This window comes from Engystomops pustulosus, chromosome 9, assembly GCF_040894005.1.
Source record: "Engystomops pustulosus chromosome 9, aEngPut4.maternal, whole genome shotgun sequence".
Taxonomy (NCBI): Eukaryota; Metazoa; Chordata; class Amphibia; order Anura; family Leptodactylidae; genus Engystomops; species Engystomops pustulosus.
The window spans coordinates 7,476,456-7,492,467 of NC_092419.1; the positions used below are offsets into that span (position 1 = coordinate 7,476,456).

The window sequence follows — 16,012 nt, forward strand, 5'->3', positions numbered from 1 at the left end:
GAGGAGTTTTTTTGTCATAGGTGAATGGGTGAGGGAATTCTAGTAAGGACATTTCATACCCCACCTCGGGGAGCTGGTAATTTATTGGGGTAAATCTGGTAACAGGTCCTCTTTAAGAATGAGAAATAAGTTAAAACTCAAAAAGTTTTAAAAGTTAAAAGAGTCCAATCCCATCCTGTAGATGCCCGTGGTGGATGATTGCGGAAAGGTCTAATCATTATACTGTGTGTAACGTGCCAGGAGAGGGGCCGGAGGAGTCACTTAGATACCTCCCTGTTTTTGGAGGATTTTGTATCTGCTCCAAGGCTTTCTGGCTCCCAGAACCTAAATGTGACTCCAGGAGCTGAAGATTACTTAAGGCAAACTTGTGATCGCTCCGGAGTATTTGGGAAAAATTAGGGATTCAAGATTCGGGTACAAACCAAAGCCTAAAGTAAGTGACTACAGTCCTCTGTGGATGCAGAGTATTATGTTATGGAAGTGATTTATTATATTGATATTAATCTATAATATTATGGGGGCGGGGGGGGGGGGGTTGTTCTCTGTTATAGATGTTTTAGGTTTCAATAGGGAAAAAAATGCAAATTAAGGAGAACTTGTGGCTTTTTTCCTACATAAATTGAAACCTTTTAACATCAGTAAACATCTGCTACATATGTCTTACCATACGGTTATTGCTAACGCTATGGAGACATTGATCACAGTTTTCAGACTGTTTTTGCAGGTTTGTTTTGCACAATTTTTTGGCGCAATTAGTAAATTTGTCTCTAATTTGCAACTTTTGCAACTTTTTGGGTGCAAGCAAACATCCGGCACTTAGCGTTTTTGAGTGTCTGCGCCTTATCTGACATAGTGGGGCAGACGCTTTTTTTGGGCGCAAAATTGTTGCGGATCATTTATAATGCGTTTCCAACTATCCCGACTCGTCTGTCTTTTTTTGGTGCAAGTGGGCGTGGCCTATACTTTCCACATCATCCGCCACATTTATGTGGAGTTTGTCGGCTTTTTTTGGGCACAATTTTTGGCGCAGAACAGACCAGGAATAAAATGGTCTGAAATCAAAAGAAAAACGGGCGCAGTCCATGTAAGATTTTGGCGCACAAATTATTTGTGTCGTCATTTTTGTGGCACCCCACTGATTCGCTCCGCCTGCGCATTAATGACTTACAGCCGTGCGCTACTTTAATACATCGGGCTGTGCTTTCCGTAGTCGGATCTCAGATGCCGACTGTCGAGGTTGCGACAGAATTAATAAATCCCGCCCAGTGAGCGGCTGCTATACAGATGGTTGCTCGGCATCTATCACTATTCTGCACCTAAAAAGTTGCAAAAAAGTTGCAAAAATCCCCCCTACTCTGAGCAGCTGCACTTGAAAAAAACTTCACTTTTCATTGCTAAAAACAAAGGTCTTCACTTCCCAAATAACAATTTACTACTTTGCAACATGGAAAATACAGTAACGACTTCATCATTGTCTATGGGATCATCTCTGTGAGTGATTATTGTCTTATTGTACAGATCTGAGAATATTATCAGACGCCATTTACTGTACATTATAATAACAAAGGCAAAGACTCATTTCAGCAAGAATTTTCTCACAATGTGGTCCGGACATTGTACAAGCTGATACTTTGGGGGAAATTAATCATAGTGGGGTCTCAGGTTCGCCTATTTTTGCACCTGGTTTGTTCTCTTTTTTGGCTTGTGATCTATGATGGATCTGGTTCTGCCTTAGTAAATGCACTTTTGGAATTCGCATGCCCATTCATTTGCGCCTAATGTTGCGCCAAATCTGTCTCTAATTTTTACCCTACAAAGTAAATCTCATTTGTGACCAATATTGGAACAAGATTCAAAAAAGGTGACAGAACATTCGGGGCTTCATTTTTGCACAAAAAAGTCTCATTGTGATGTAACTGCAGGGACTAAAAGTTACAGATATGGAAAAATAAAATTCCTGCTCAAATGAGTCTTTTCCTTTTTTGTTATAATTTACAGGAGATGGAGTCTGATAATATTCTCAGATCTGTACAATAAGACAATAATCACTCACAGAGATGATCCCATAGACAATGATGAAGTCGTTACTGGAGAAATTTTACATTTTACAACTGCTCCGAAGTATTTTCCATGTTGTACAGAGGTGATTCTTCATTTGACAAACAAAAAATCTTTGTTTTTAGTAATGAAAAGTGAAGTATTTTGGAAGTGCAGCTGCTCAGAGTTTGTGCATTTTTGCGCCCTTTTAGTGACTTTTTAGGCGCAAATTTGTGATAGATCCCGTGCAAACATCTGTATAGCAGCCGCTCACTATGTCAGATAAGGCGCAGGGACTCAAAACCACTAAGTGCCGAACTTTGCAGTGCGCCAGAAAATGGCGCATACATGCGCCAAATTAACGTGACGCGCCAGGTTTTTGTGCAAAAACAGTCTAACAGACTATGATTAATATCCCCCTTTATGTGCAGAGATGAAGCCCTGAACGTCCTGTCACCTTTTCTCAATCTCGTTCCATTATTAGTCACAAATGAGATCTATGATGGTAGGGTAAAAATTAGAGACAAATTTGGTGCAAAATAATCGGACATGAGACAATTCCAAAGCGCATTTACTAAGGCAGAACTGGATCCATCATAAATCACAAGCCAAAAAAAAGGACAAACCAGGCGCAAAAATAGGCGAAGCGGAGACCCCCTATGATTAATGCCCCCCTATATTTTTTGGGGGAGTCCATTTCGGCAGCAGTCGTACCAGAGACTCGGGAGAATCTGGGACGATTATAGGTTTGGAGCTTGATAGTTTCATGGGTGTGTTGGATCACAGGATTCTTTTAAAATTTCCATCCATTATGGGAAACCCCAAATAAATTAATTTAATTTCAATTTATTTGGCTATTTCAGCCCAAAAGAGCACTTTTTGTACCCATTTTATCCATGTCAGGTGAATTAGGGAACAGTATAGGAATTCCTTTCTCCCCGGGGCTATTCATTTGTATTGTCAGTCATTAGCAGGTTCACGTTTTTAGGATTATTGTATGTTTTGAATTGTTATGGTAACTGTATCTATATGTGATATGTGAATGTTTGTTGTTTGTTGCTGTTATTGGCTGTGGCGCTATCATTTCCCCTCTTGGTGGAATAATTTTGTATCTTATCTCATCCAGTTTGCATGGTATTACCATCTGCCGATGCGGGGGTTGCGTTGCACGCTTGTGCATTTTTATATTATCGGATTCATACAATGGAGATAATTCACTGAGCAAAGTTTGCCAAATGGGTGCAAACTAGACAATCTAACAATATCTAAATAATCCAGCAGTAATAATTGGGATTAACTCTCATATATCCTAGTTTTAGGGAAGCAGGAAGTCCTTGCATCATGCATTACTACAGGCAGTTACATATAAGATAGGTTCCATAGGTTTGTTCTTAAGTTGAATTTGTGTGTAAGTCGGAACCGTATATATTTTATAATTGTAGCTTCAGACAAAATTTTTTTTGTCCTGGTGACAATTGCAATTTATTTATTTATTTTTTTCTGTAATTGGACCAAGGATTATGAATAAAGCTTCATTACAGACTCCTTACAGCTGATCATTGCAGCCTGGGGCTATAGTAACATCCAGAGAGGTCACCAGAGGTCACAGGGGGCAGAGGGGTCTGTCTGTAACTAGGGGTCGTCTGTAAGTCGGGTGTCCTTAAATAGGGGACCGCCTGTATGTTGTTTAGGGTCCAATCCTTGGGCAGTGCTTGGTTCATGAATGTAGCCATCAGACAATCTGAGTTTCAAGGACCCAGGACTGTTTGTCCAAAAACCATCAGGAGGATCTTTTCAAGCCCCCAATATACAATTATGGCAAGAAAAATTTTTCCAAAAAGAAGATTGGAGAATTTAACTAGATTTTTGGAACTTCAAGCGATAAAAAAATTGTCGTTATCTAATAAGGAAGTGGAGAAACGTCTCAACCAGGCTTAAAAATGCAACAAAAGTATCAAATTTTATATGGACAATGGGGGTTATTTATCATTAGGCGGCTCCCGGGGACAGTTCTAGGTCTATTTTTGGAGCTCCGCTGCCCATCACCCTTTGCTAAAAGTTTTTATGGTCTATTTTCTGTTTGGGATTTTTTTTTCAAAAAGTCCCAAAAAAGTCTCGAAATGCATAAACAGTCTCAGGACCTAGAGCAGCAGGGACTTTTTATGAGACTTTTTGCATGACTCTGGCTTTGCACGGTGTTGCCCCAGTGGCAGTTCTAGGGTTACACCGGATTAATGGAGAGGTCTATATAGTCCTGTGAGACATTTTAGCAGTGAAAAGTGTCAAAAAACTTCAATACGACTATTTTGAGTCTTCTGATACACCAAAAAAGCCCCAGAAAACCAATGATAAATGACCCCCGTAGAGTTAATTCTATGTAATTCTATATCATAGAAGCCTTGATACAGCAGCTCAGCTCTGTACATGGGGGATACCTATATAATGGCAGATTAGATACAGCAGCTCAGCTCTGTACATGGGGGATACCTATATAATGGCAGATTAGATACAGCAGCTCAGCTCTGTACATGGGGGATACCTATATAATGGCAGATTAGATACAGCAGCTCAGCTCTATACATGGGGGGATACCTATATAATGGCAGATTAGATACAGCAGCTCAGCTCTGTACATGGGGGATACCTATATAATGGCAGATTAGATACAGCAGCTCAGCTCTGTACATGGGGGATACCTATATAATGGCAGATTAGATACAGCAGCTCAGCTCTATACATGGGGGATACCTATATAATGGCAGATTAGATACAGCAGCTCCGCTCTATGCATAGGGGATACCTATATAATGGCAGATTAGATACAGCAGCTCAGCTCTATGCATGGGGGATACCTATATCATGGCAGATTAGATACAGCAGCACAGCTCTATGCATGGGGGATACCTATATGATGGCAGATTAGATACAGCAGCACAGCTCTATGCATGGGGGATACCTATATAATGGCAGATTAGATACAGCAGCTCAGCTCTATGCATGGGGGATACCTATATAATGGCAGATTAGATACAGCAGCTCAGCTCTATACATGGGGGATACCTATATAATGGCAGATTAGATACAGCAGCTCAGCTCTATGCATGGGGGATACCTATATCATGGCAGATTAGATACAGCAGCTCCGCTCTATGCATAGGGGATACCTATATAATGGCAGATTAGATACAGCAGCTCAGCTCTATGTATGGGGGATACCTATATCATGGCAGATTAGATACAGTAGCTCAGCTCTATGCATGGGGCCACCTATATAATGGCAGATTAGATACAGCAGCTCAGCTCTATGTATGGGGGATACCTATATAATGGCAGATTAGATACAGCAGCTCAGCTCTATGTATGGGGGATACCTATATAATGGCAGATTAGATACAGCGGCTCAGCTCTATATATGGGGGATACCTATATAATGGCAGATTAGATACAGCAGCTCAGCTCTATGTATGGGGGATACCTATATAATGGCAGATTAGATACAGCAGCTCAGCTCTATGTATGGGGGATACCTATATAATGGCAGATTAGATACAGCAGCTCAGCTCTATACATGGGGGATACCTATATCATGGCAGATTAGATACAGTAGCTCAGCTCTATGCATGGGGCCACCTATATAATGGCAGATTAGATACAGCAGCTCAGCTCTATGTATGGGGGATACCTATATAATGGCAGATTAGATACAGCAGCTCAGCTCTATGTATGGGGGATACCTATATAATGGCAGATTAGATACAGCAGCTCAGCTCTATGCATGGGGGATACCTATATAATGGCAGATTAGATACAGCAGCTCAGCTCTATGTATGGGGGATACCTATATAATGGCAGATTAGATACAGCAGCTCAGCTCTATGCATGGGGGATACCTATATAATGGCAGATTAGATACAGCAGCTCAGCTCTATGTATGGGGGATACCTATATAATGGCAGATTAGATACAGCAGCTCAGCTCTATGTATGGGGGATACCTATATAATGGCAGATTAGATACAGCAGCTCAGCTCTGTACATGGGGATACCTATATAATGGCAGATTAGATACAGCAGCTCAGCTCTATGTATGGGGGATACCTATATAATGGCAGATTAGATACAGCAGCTGAGATCTATGTATGGGGGATACCTATATAATGGCAGATTAGATACAGCAGCTCAGCTCTGTACATGGGGAATACCTATATAATGGCAGATTAGATACAGCAGCTCAGCTCTATACATAGGGGAAACCTATATAATGGCAGATTAGATACAGCAGCTCAGCTCTATGTATGGGGGATACCTATATAATGGCAGATTAGATACAGCAGCTCAGCTCTGTACATGGGGAATACCTATATAATGGCAGATTAGATACAGCAGCTCAGCTCTATGCATGGGGGATACCTATATAATGGCAGATTAGATACAGCAGCTCAGCTCTATGTATGGGGGATACCTATATAATGGCAGATTAGATACAGCAGCTCGGCTCTATGCATGGGGGATACCTATATAATGGCAGATTAGATACAGCAGCTCAGCTCTATACATGGGGGATACCTATATAATGGCAGATTAGATACAGCAGCTCAGCTCTATACATGGGGGGATACCTATATAATGGCAGATTAGATACAGCAGCTCAGCTCTATGCATGGGGGATACCTATATAATGGCAGATTAGATACAGCAGCTCAGCTCTATGTATGGGGGATACCTATATAATGGCAGATTAGATACAGCAGCTCAGCTCTATACATGGGGGATACCTATATAATGGCAGATTAGATACAGCAGCTCAGCTCTATGCATGGGGGATACCTATATAATGGCAGATTAGATACAGCAGCTCGGCTCTAGGCATGGGGGATACCTATATAATGGCAGATTAGATACAGCAGCTCAGCTCTATACATGGGGGATACCTATATAATGGCAGATTAGATACAGCAGCTCAGCTCTATACATGGGGGATACCTATATAATGGCAGATTAGATACAGCAGCTCAGCTCTATGCATGGGGGATACCTATATAATGGCAGATTAGATACAGCAGCTCAGCTCTATGCATGGGGGATACCTATATAATGGCAGATTAGATACAGCAGCTCAGCTCTATACATGGGGGGATACCTATATAATGGCAGATTAGATACAGTAGCTCAGCTCTCTGCATGGGGGATACCTATATAATGGCAGATTAGATACAGCAGCTCAGCTCTGTACATGGGGGGGTACCTATATAATGGCAGATTAGATACAGTAGCTCAGCTCTATGCATATCCTGTGAGTGTAACCACTAAGTATCATGTGCCTTGTTGTCCGCCTGTTCCCCGCCTGCTTTTAGTACAGACTTTTGCTGTCTGGAGCATTTGTGTCGGTGCCATCTGACTCTTGTGACTCCATCTGTGACACATTATACGTGGATTTTGCCCTGTGAAGTTATAAAACTCCGGATAATTTGTATTTAGTCCAAATGTTTCATTCTCTGAACACAAATTTGACTGGACATTTATTAATGTGTGATCCAAGAACATCCAAAAAAGACCGGATGTTCCTTGGATGTTCTATTGTCAGTGGAGATCTGTGTAATCATACCCTTGTGGTAGCAGCAGGGCTGTGAAATATGGGTTTATATTGCAGGATTATAGATTCTCTAAGATACATTGGGGGGGGGGGGGGTTGTCCTTACACTGCTGTGCTCTGTGTTCACTGCAGCCATTGTTAGCTATTGTCACTGGACATCTGTATAATCATAACTTTGAGTGTGTTTTAGTAGCAGCAGGACTGTGAAATATTGGTTTATAGTCCAGGATTATAGATTGTCTAAGAAACATTGGGGGTGTGTCCTCACACTGCTGTGCTCTGTGCTCAATGCAGCCATTGTTAGCTATTGTCCCTGGAGATCTGTATAATCATACCTTTGAATGTGTTGTTAGTAGCAGCAGGACTATGAAATATAGGTTTATATTCCAGGATTATAGATTCTCTACGATGCATTGGGAAGGGGTGTCCTCACACTGCTGTGCTCTGTGCTCGGGTAATGGTCCTGGAACGATGCATAATCACAACTCTGTGAGCATTGTTAGTAACAGCAGGGCTGTGAAAAATGCATTTCTACCTTCTCCAGGTGCACTAGTGTCCTCTTAGCTCCATAGCCTTTCCACACTGCTCTGTGTAAAAGCAGTAGCAGGCTTGTGGTTATATAGTACAGCAGTTACTCAGAGCAGAGCAGAGGGGGCTGTATAACAGTTCAATAAAGTAATTACCGCAGTGTGAGCATGAATTCATCTAACTCAATCCACAACAAGACAACTACAAACCCTGCCTATTAGAATGAGATGGAGCTATAGCTTTGGAAGACCCCTATCATCTATGTATGACATAATCCACCATTAGTAAGCTACTTAAAGGGGTTGTCCGGAGGGTATAAAACATAGCTGATTTCTTCCAAAAAACACAGCACCACATGTGATCTGTGCCGGTATTGCAGCTCCGCTGTATAGAGATGAATGGGAATTCGTGGCAATATCATGCGCTACCCACGGTCAGGGAGGAGCTGATTTTGGAAGAAAACAACCACGTGTCTCATCCTCCAGACAACCCCTTTAAGAAAACAAGAATTACTGCCACTATTCCCAACTATTGCACATCTTCTCGGGGCTGACATGTCATTCCTAATCGGCTAGAAGAAGCGGAAGTCTGGAAGAACTGATGACTTGTCCTAAACAGGCAGTCCCCGGGTTACGTACAAGAAAGGGTCTGTAGGTTTGTTCTTAAGTTGAATTTGTATGTAAGTCGAAACTATATATTTTATTATTGTAGTTCCAGACAAATTTTTTTTTGGTCTCTGTGATAATTGGATTTTAAAAATGTTGGGTTCCCATAAGAACCAGGAATAACAATAAATCTTCATTACAGACGCCTGTGATAACTGTTACAGCTGATTATTGTAGCCTAAGGATAAAGTACAGTAAATTACCAACATCCAGAGATCCGTTTGTAACTAGGGGTCGTATGTAAGTCGGGTGTTCTTAAGTAGGGGACCGCTTGTAGTCCCCGAGGTGATGTTACCTCTGAGGATAATGTGGTAATATCTGACCTCTACAGGTCAACTTGCCTTTTTGGTGATTTTATTATGTAAAGATTGAAAAACTAAAAAAAACAAAAAAACATTTTGCCCGGCTGTTATTGTAATAACCTAAAGATTAAAGATATGGGGAGCCATTAATCATTAGGCCGCTTCCTTACGACAGACAGTTCTATGGAGGAGATTTATCAGAATGGTCTGAGGTAAAACTGCTGCCGATGGAAACCAATCAGAGCTCAGGTATCATTTTCCCTGAGCTGTTTCTTATATGACAGCTGATCTCTGATTGGTTTCTATGGGGGACATTTATCAGAAGTGTCTGAGGTAAAACTGCTGCCAATGGAAACCAATCAGAGCTCAGGTATCATTTTCCCTGAGCTGTTTCTTATATGACAGCTGAGTTCTGATTGGTTTCCATGGGGGTCATTTATCAGAATGGTCTGAGGTAAAACTACTGCCAATGGAAACCAATCAGAGCTCAGGTATCATTTTCCCTGAGCTGTTTATTATATGACAGCTGAGCTCTGATTGGTTTCCATGGGGGACATTTATCAGAATGGTCTGAGGTAAAACTACTGCCAATGGAAACCAATCAGAGCTCAGGTATCATTTTCCCTGAGCTGTTTATTATATGACAGCTGAGCTCTGATTGGTTTCCATGGGCAACAGGAAGAGCTTTACCTCAGACACTTCTGATAAATCTCCCACATCCTGTCATATATAAAACACGAAGAACACTGCAAAACTTATTATGTAAAAAAAAAAACATTTTTTAAAAAAAAACTTTTCTTTCCAGAAAGAACTAATAAAATGTAATGATTTTCATAAGGTGCAGAAGAAGTCAATGCAGAGCGGCCTATAGATTATTCATTATTCATCGTGGCTTCTCTGACACTTTCCTGTCTTCTTTGACCCGGCTCGTCTGACCTGAAAACTGGCAGAGACTGTAGCATGACCTTGGCAATGTCACTTGCCAATCATTGCCTAACCCTGCTAGACTGCAGGTATTTGTGAACTAAGCCAAAACCTGGCTATTGACCCCCGGGATAACCGAATAAAACCCTAAATAACGGATGGAGCCTCATTTTTGTGTTGGGTGTGGGTAGGCCGCAGCATATATTTTTATTAACCGAAAACTTATTTAACAATTTTATTTAAAGTGCAACATAAATTGTAAACAAAACCAGGCGTGCTCGCCCCCGAGTCCTTTTGGTTCTTTGAAAATCAAACTTCGCCCAAATGGCGGCTGCAGAACAACAGCCGACACGTGGGCAACTTCCCTTCGCCTTAAGTCTAACTCCGCCAATGCTGTGACATCTGCAAGAAAACAGAGGGAAACAGCCAAAAACCGATAAGAAACCTGAAAAAAGTTTTTAGTTAACCTGAGGGCAGGGTGGGAGGGAGACTTCACACCTCTCGGTCCTTGAGGGCACGAGGTAAGAGGCCCCCCTAAATGTTCTCGTCGATTTTATATGTCCTGGGAGGGCCCTTATGGATGGCTGAACCACCCCCTGATGACCGCCCAGGGTAAAGGGGGGGGGGGGTATGCCACCGCCAAATTCCCATTCAAATTTTTAACCCTAAATCCCCCGCAGTCCCTGGCCCCTTCTCTAATTGATTTGGGGCTATAGATTCCCTGTTCTCCCCTCCCCCGTCCCAAAAACGCATGGAACACAATTTAATTTGCTGGATAATTTTGGCCACAGCCGCCATTTTATTGCAAACATAACATAAAAACATTACATTACATAACTTATGTTACTTTAACTAAAATTAGGTAGGTCCTTGGAGCTACCACAACCCCCCCCCCCCAAAAAAAACAATCTGCTTTTAACTCTCTCATTACCCCCAAATGCTACCTCAGGTTCGGAGACACCAAATTCCCTCGTGGAGGGCTATTAATATATACATACATCTATATAACCCTTGCTCCCCGGGACACCACCCAGCAGGAGCCCAATATAGGCCATACCACCTTATTCCACTAAGAATAGGGGTTTCTGTGACAGGCCGCCCCGTCCCCCTTTAATCCCATCCCCACCAACTCCAAGGAGCCCCTGAGGCGCCTCTGCTACTATGGCACCTTGCCCTAACCAAGGCTACATTCACACGACCGTTGAGCGACCGTTGGGGGACATATATACTGCCGCCGTATATACTTCCCCCATAGGCCGTCAATGGGGGCACAGAGCAGTATGCAATGGTACTTTGAAGCACATGTGTGGCACCGTACCGTTCCGTACCCGGGGAAAAGATTGGACATTTCCGTACACCATATATCACTATGGAGAGGGGCAGCGCTTCCCCCTCCTCCTCTCCCGCGTGCTGTTTGTGTCAATGTAGCCTAACCCTTCCTATCATTCCCCTCTACTCCCACCAACCTTGCTTGTACTGACCCCTTTTTCCTCCCTTACCCCACTGTTCCCCCACCAAACTTAGGGCTGGTGGAATCTCCTCATGGCGTTATAAAATGGTGCCCATCAATATGGGCGCACTACTTTTACCCCCCCCCCCTCCAGCAACCGATGCCTGCCCCCTAGCAAATGTGACTCCACCCTCCATGCCTCGCCATGCCGGCATCCCCCTCCACTCCGCTACGTGTCCAGCCTCTCCTGGAAACTCAGCGCGTCAGTTCAGTTCCGTTCTGCAGCGTTCGGGCAGGGTGATGCATGCAGCACGCGTTGCGAGTGTGGGAGGGGCCTAACACTGAATAAATAAGGTGCAACAGATGCAGCGAGGGGACAAAAGGCAGTTTTCATGCAGGAAAGTCAATAATAAATACCCCCCATCCTCTACATAACTTTTTCGAAATCACATTCAATTTACTGTATTACATTGCGCAATTTCCACACCAAAATCTGCAAGTAAAATCCACACCGAATCTGCAACGTGCGCAGGACGCCTAAAGGAACGAGAAATAAAGGGGGGAAAAAAACCATGCAGAAAATCTGCATTAAAAACACAAAAAATGCAAAAGTAAATAGACAAATCCTCATGAAATCCGCACATAAAAACCGTAAATGTGGATTTTTAAGCGGATTTCCTACAACGTGTGCCTAAAAAAATCCCCCCCCCTAAGAGAGTTTTGATACCAGTGAATGCGCACTGATTAACGAATGTGCAATGGTTCTCAATTCACCGGGGATTATTAACCCCTCGTCATCCAGATCGATGCAATTCTCAGCAGGCAAAACACTCAGGTACCCCAAAAAACTCTCAAAAAGTTCCCAGACATCTACGTCAGACTATCTGTTGGGGGTATATGAAGAAATAATATGTAAATGAAGGCGATCGTCCTTGTTAACATCATCTTAATGCTGGCAATTATTACACAACCCATTTAATGATCGGCCTGGAATGAGACTTGCTTCACTTCTTTTGGATCTGACCCAAGAATTTCTTGCCCACGGCACGTAGAAATGTTTATAAAAACTGCAAACGTCCTGATCCAAACTACTTTGTCCTGAGATTCCGAAAACAAAGACATAAGGATCCACTTGCTGCAGTGTAAAGTAAGTGACCCCCGATCCTCTCTGTATCTATAGTATTATACATTATTACTATATTATTGTAATATAATGGTAGTGATGTTATGTTCTGCCTAAGGGGATGGTTCTATAAAGATGGTCTATTGGGACCTGTCATCTACGATTGTATAAACCTTTTCTTGTATCATCAAAAACCACTTTAACTTTTGTGTGACCTCAAGGATGGCATGCATGTGAGCTTAGAGGGGTAGTCTTCTTCTTCTTCTTCTTCTTCTCCTCTGGGCATTCACAGTTAATTGAATTCATCTGCCAATATATATATATACATTTCTCCAATTTGATGTTATTCAAAAACATGTACCCATGTATAGATAATTTCCCATAAATGTAATCATATTGTCTCAAAGAAACGGCTGTCCTTGGATATGACCACCGATGCTGGAGGGATTGTACAATGAAACAAATATTATTTGGATATGAAATGTCTGTCCCACAGCCGTCCTGTGGTAAGGAACACTGAATCCAGGCGATCGGGTGCCTTCATAGTGCGTGCGGCCGTGTGGCATGAGTGTGAGGGTGGTTGTGTCCAAGGAAAGCTATATCATTTCTAATGGACAATATGACTACATTTATGGGATGTTATCTTCATGCAGATACACTTTTTTTTTTATAACATGCGATTGAAGAACTGTTTGTTTACGGCAGATGGATGAAATTAAATGTGAAGGCTGAGGTGAGATTACACCCTTAAACCAAAAAGTCCTTGTATTATTGGGAGGATGAGTGTGATTTGCCTTCTGATGATCATCGAGGAATCATTGATCATTCTTGACGGTTCAGTGTCTTGCTATCGGATATAAATCCCTTATACTACAGATACATCTATATTAAGATAAAACCCTTTAGGGGCAGTGATGATAGAGCTGGTTCTTCGTTGTTGTTGCCATATCTGCAGGGACTGGAGAAACATGTGATGTTGGCGCGGAGCCTAAGGTGTGGTGCTCTATGTTGTAAGTCACTAATTCACTGCCAGCAATTTCTATGAAAGATTTCAACTAAGATATCGAGAAAGATTTCCAAAGCACCAGAAATGCAACGAGCAGAAGTTTGTGTCCCTTGTGTAAAAGTTTAATGCAACAAAGAAATGGAAACATTCCCCAAAAAGGCACAAAAATAGCAATGCACCAAAAAACAGACAGAAAAATAGGATAAATGACCCTGCATTGAATCGCAATTTTGCAAAAATGATTAACTTGAACCAAACTGCTCTGCAAAGACCCATGTGTTCTTCCAAATCTTTTTATAGGTCCTGCTGCTTCCCAGAATTTTTTACAGCTACTCTTGGTTTGGGGTTTTAGATGTGCCTGACAGGTTCCCTTTAATATTTCTCCCACTGCTGGGGAGGAGAGGTTTGCCAGATGCTTAGACTTGTCCCGAGGAGTAACAGGGGGTGTGAGAAAGTGATGAGATATTGGGCGTTGTACGGGAGGACCGGTATCTAGTGTACAGATAGATGAAAGGTGAGCGGATAAAAAGCCCTGTGTACTCTATCCGGGCTTCGGTCCTGGGTTTGTCTGCAGTAACATAACATGTGGTCCCCTGGAACAACTCCTCCACAGCTTCCAGAGTTTGAATTTTAATTCACTTTGAAAAAGGAGACCCCCGTCCCCCAAAACGCGTTGTCATTACCTGTTTTGGTCTATTTTAACATTAATAAAAAACTTTTGGAGAAAAATACCTGGTCTGCCGTCCTTGACCCCTTTGAACCTATTCCTTGACTACAACCGACATAGCATCCTGTGTTTGGAGAACACAAAAATATTGTCTGCACCTTTGACCACCACCCCACACGCCAACACTAGAGTGCCTAATGCTGAGCACAACTCGGCCAGGTGAGCAACCACCAAGCACACCACATACCCTGGACTGAACAATATCATCCTATGAGCGCTGTTTTGTTTTTTTCTCTGCTATTTTCTAACATGTGGTGAGCAGGAGAAGTCTGTTGGTCTATGTTGGCCTCGCTAGCATAGACACCTTTGTAATGTCCATACTGGGCCTGCTTATTATGGAGTAGGGGTCGGCTGGTAGTGGGACGCATAATCTATCCGGGATTCGTTCCTGGGTTTCTGTATAGCCCACAGGTGCAGGTCACAGGTGCAGGTCACAGGTGCAGGTCACAGGACTCGTTAGAGCCTGATATAGACTCCAGGCCAGAAGAAGTAGGTGCCGCACCATCTGGAGAGCTGAAGGCTGGACTTTGCTTATACAGGAAAGGTAAATGTTTGCCTCCATATCTTGTTGGATGAAAGCGGGTGCCGGGCAGCCAGGGGCTTGGATATTTAGGCACTGGTACTGTAGTAGTCGGTGCTCAGCCGGGCGGGATTTGTTTGAGGGGCTCCAGGCTCCCTAAGTGTAAATGGAGCCTGGATCCCCGAAGGCTCATTTGTATACAGTCTTTCATCCTGGTGGTAGATGCCCTTTAAAAACACAATATTGTTCTTGCTCTGCTACCCGGTGTCTGTTAGAGCGTTTCCCTACAGGTGAAATTTTCTATACACTGGTTCTAGGTGCACCCAGCACCTCAGCCACATCAGATATGTATCTGTCGTACAATTCTAACGTGGGCCCCGTCTGGTGTAGAATTATGCTTTAACCCGTGACCCGTTCTGGCCTGAAAGGGCACAGTCTATAGCTGTGTGAATGCCTTGTGCCGTCCCTCTCCGCCGCAAGGCACAGCCCCATGTTGGTGTGCAGGTAGGATATCGGGGGGAAGGGGGGGGGGGTAATAATTGCAATTCCGTCAGTTTGCTCCGCAGATATATATATATAATTTTGGATTTTGCGGATACAGACAGCTAAAGACATAGTTGGAAATGTAAGCTGGGGATAAAGTTCTGAGCTTAGATCCAGTTCTTGACTACCCGGATGTCCAGTTCGGCACCATAGGCTGAAATATGAGATTCTTATCTTCAATATGACATAAAAGCTTATTTCTAGGTGCTCTATAACAGAAAATAGGGGCTTCTGAAGTGACTCCCCCCCCCCTGCTACCTGAAACTTGACTCATCTCATGTAAAAATGGAAATAAATGAGTCCTATTTGCCTGACTTTGGGGGAGATTTTTTAATAGTTAAACAAGTGAGATTTCACATAAAAGAGGGAATTTAGAAAGGACATTTCAGCCGCTACCTTAGGGGACTAGTTATTAGGAGGGTAAAACCTGATGACAGGTTCCCTTTAAATCCAGCAATGCACATTTTATCAGCTGACTGGCATCTGACCAGATTATAAACCGGCAGTAAGATTAATGAACACTTCTGGCAGAACAAGGGATCAGGAATCTGTCTCCTGATCTGATCACATCTGGAGGGTGTAGTCCTGCCGCTTC

General features: G+C 42.7%; 1 protein-coding gene across 2 annotated transcripts in view; it reads left to right on the plus strand.

Moving 5' to 3' along the window:
* Positions 1–286: 286 nt before the first annotated feature.
* The window catches only part of LOC140078096 (cytochrome P450 2F2-like), a 31,470-nt gene continuing 15,744 nt past the window's right edge, over positions 287–16,012 (plus strand). Inside the window, exon 1 of one of the 2 annotated variants that reach the window (XM_072125942.1) lies at positions 287–433. The gene's annotated coding sequence lies outside the window, so the exon portion shown is untranslated. Of the gene's footprint in view, positions 434–12,396; positions 12,646–16,012 lie in introns of those variants that run through there. The other variant, XM_072125943.1, reaches the window with a different exon arrangement.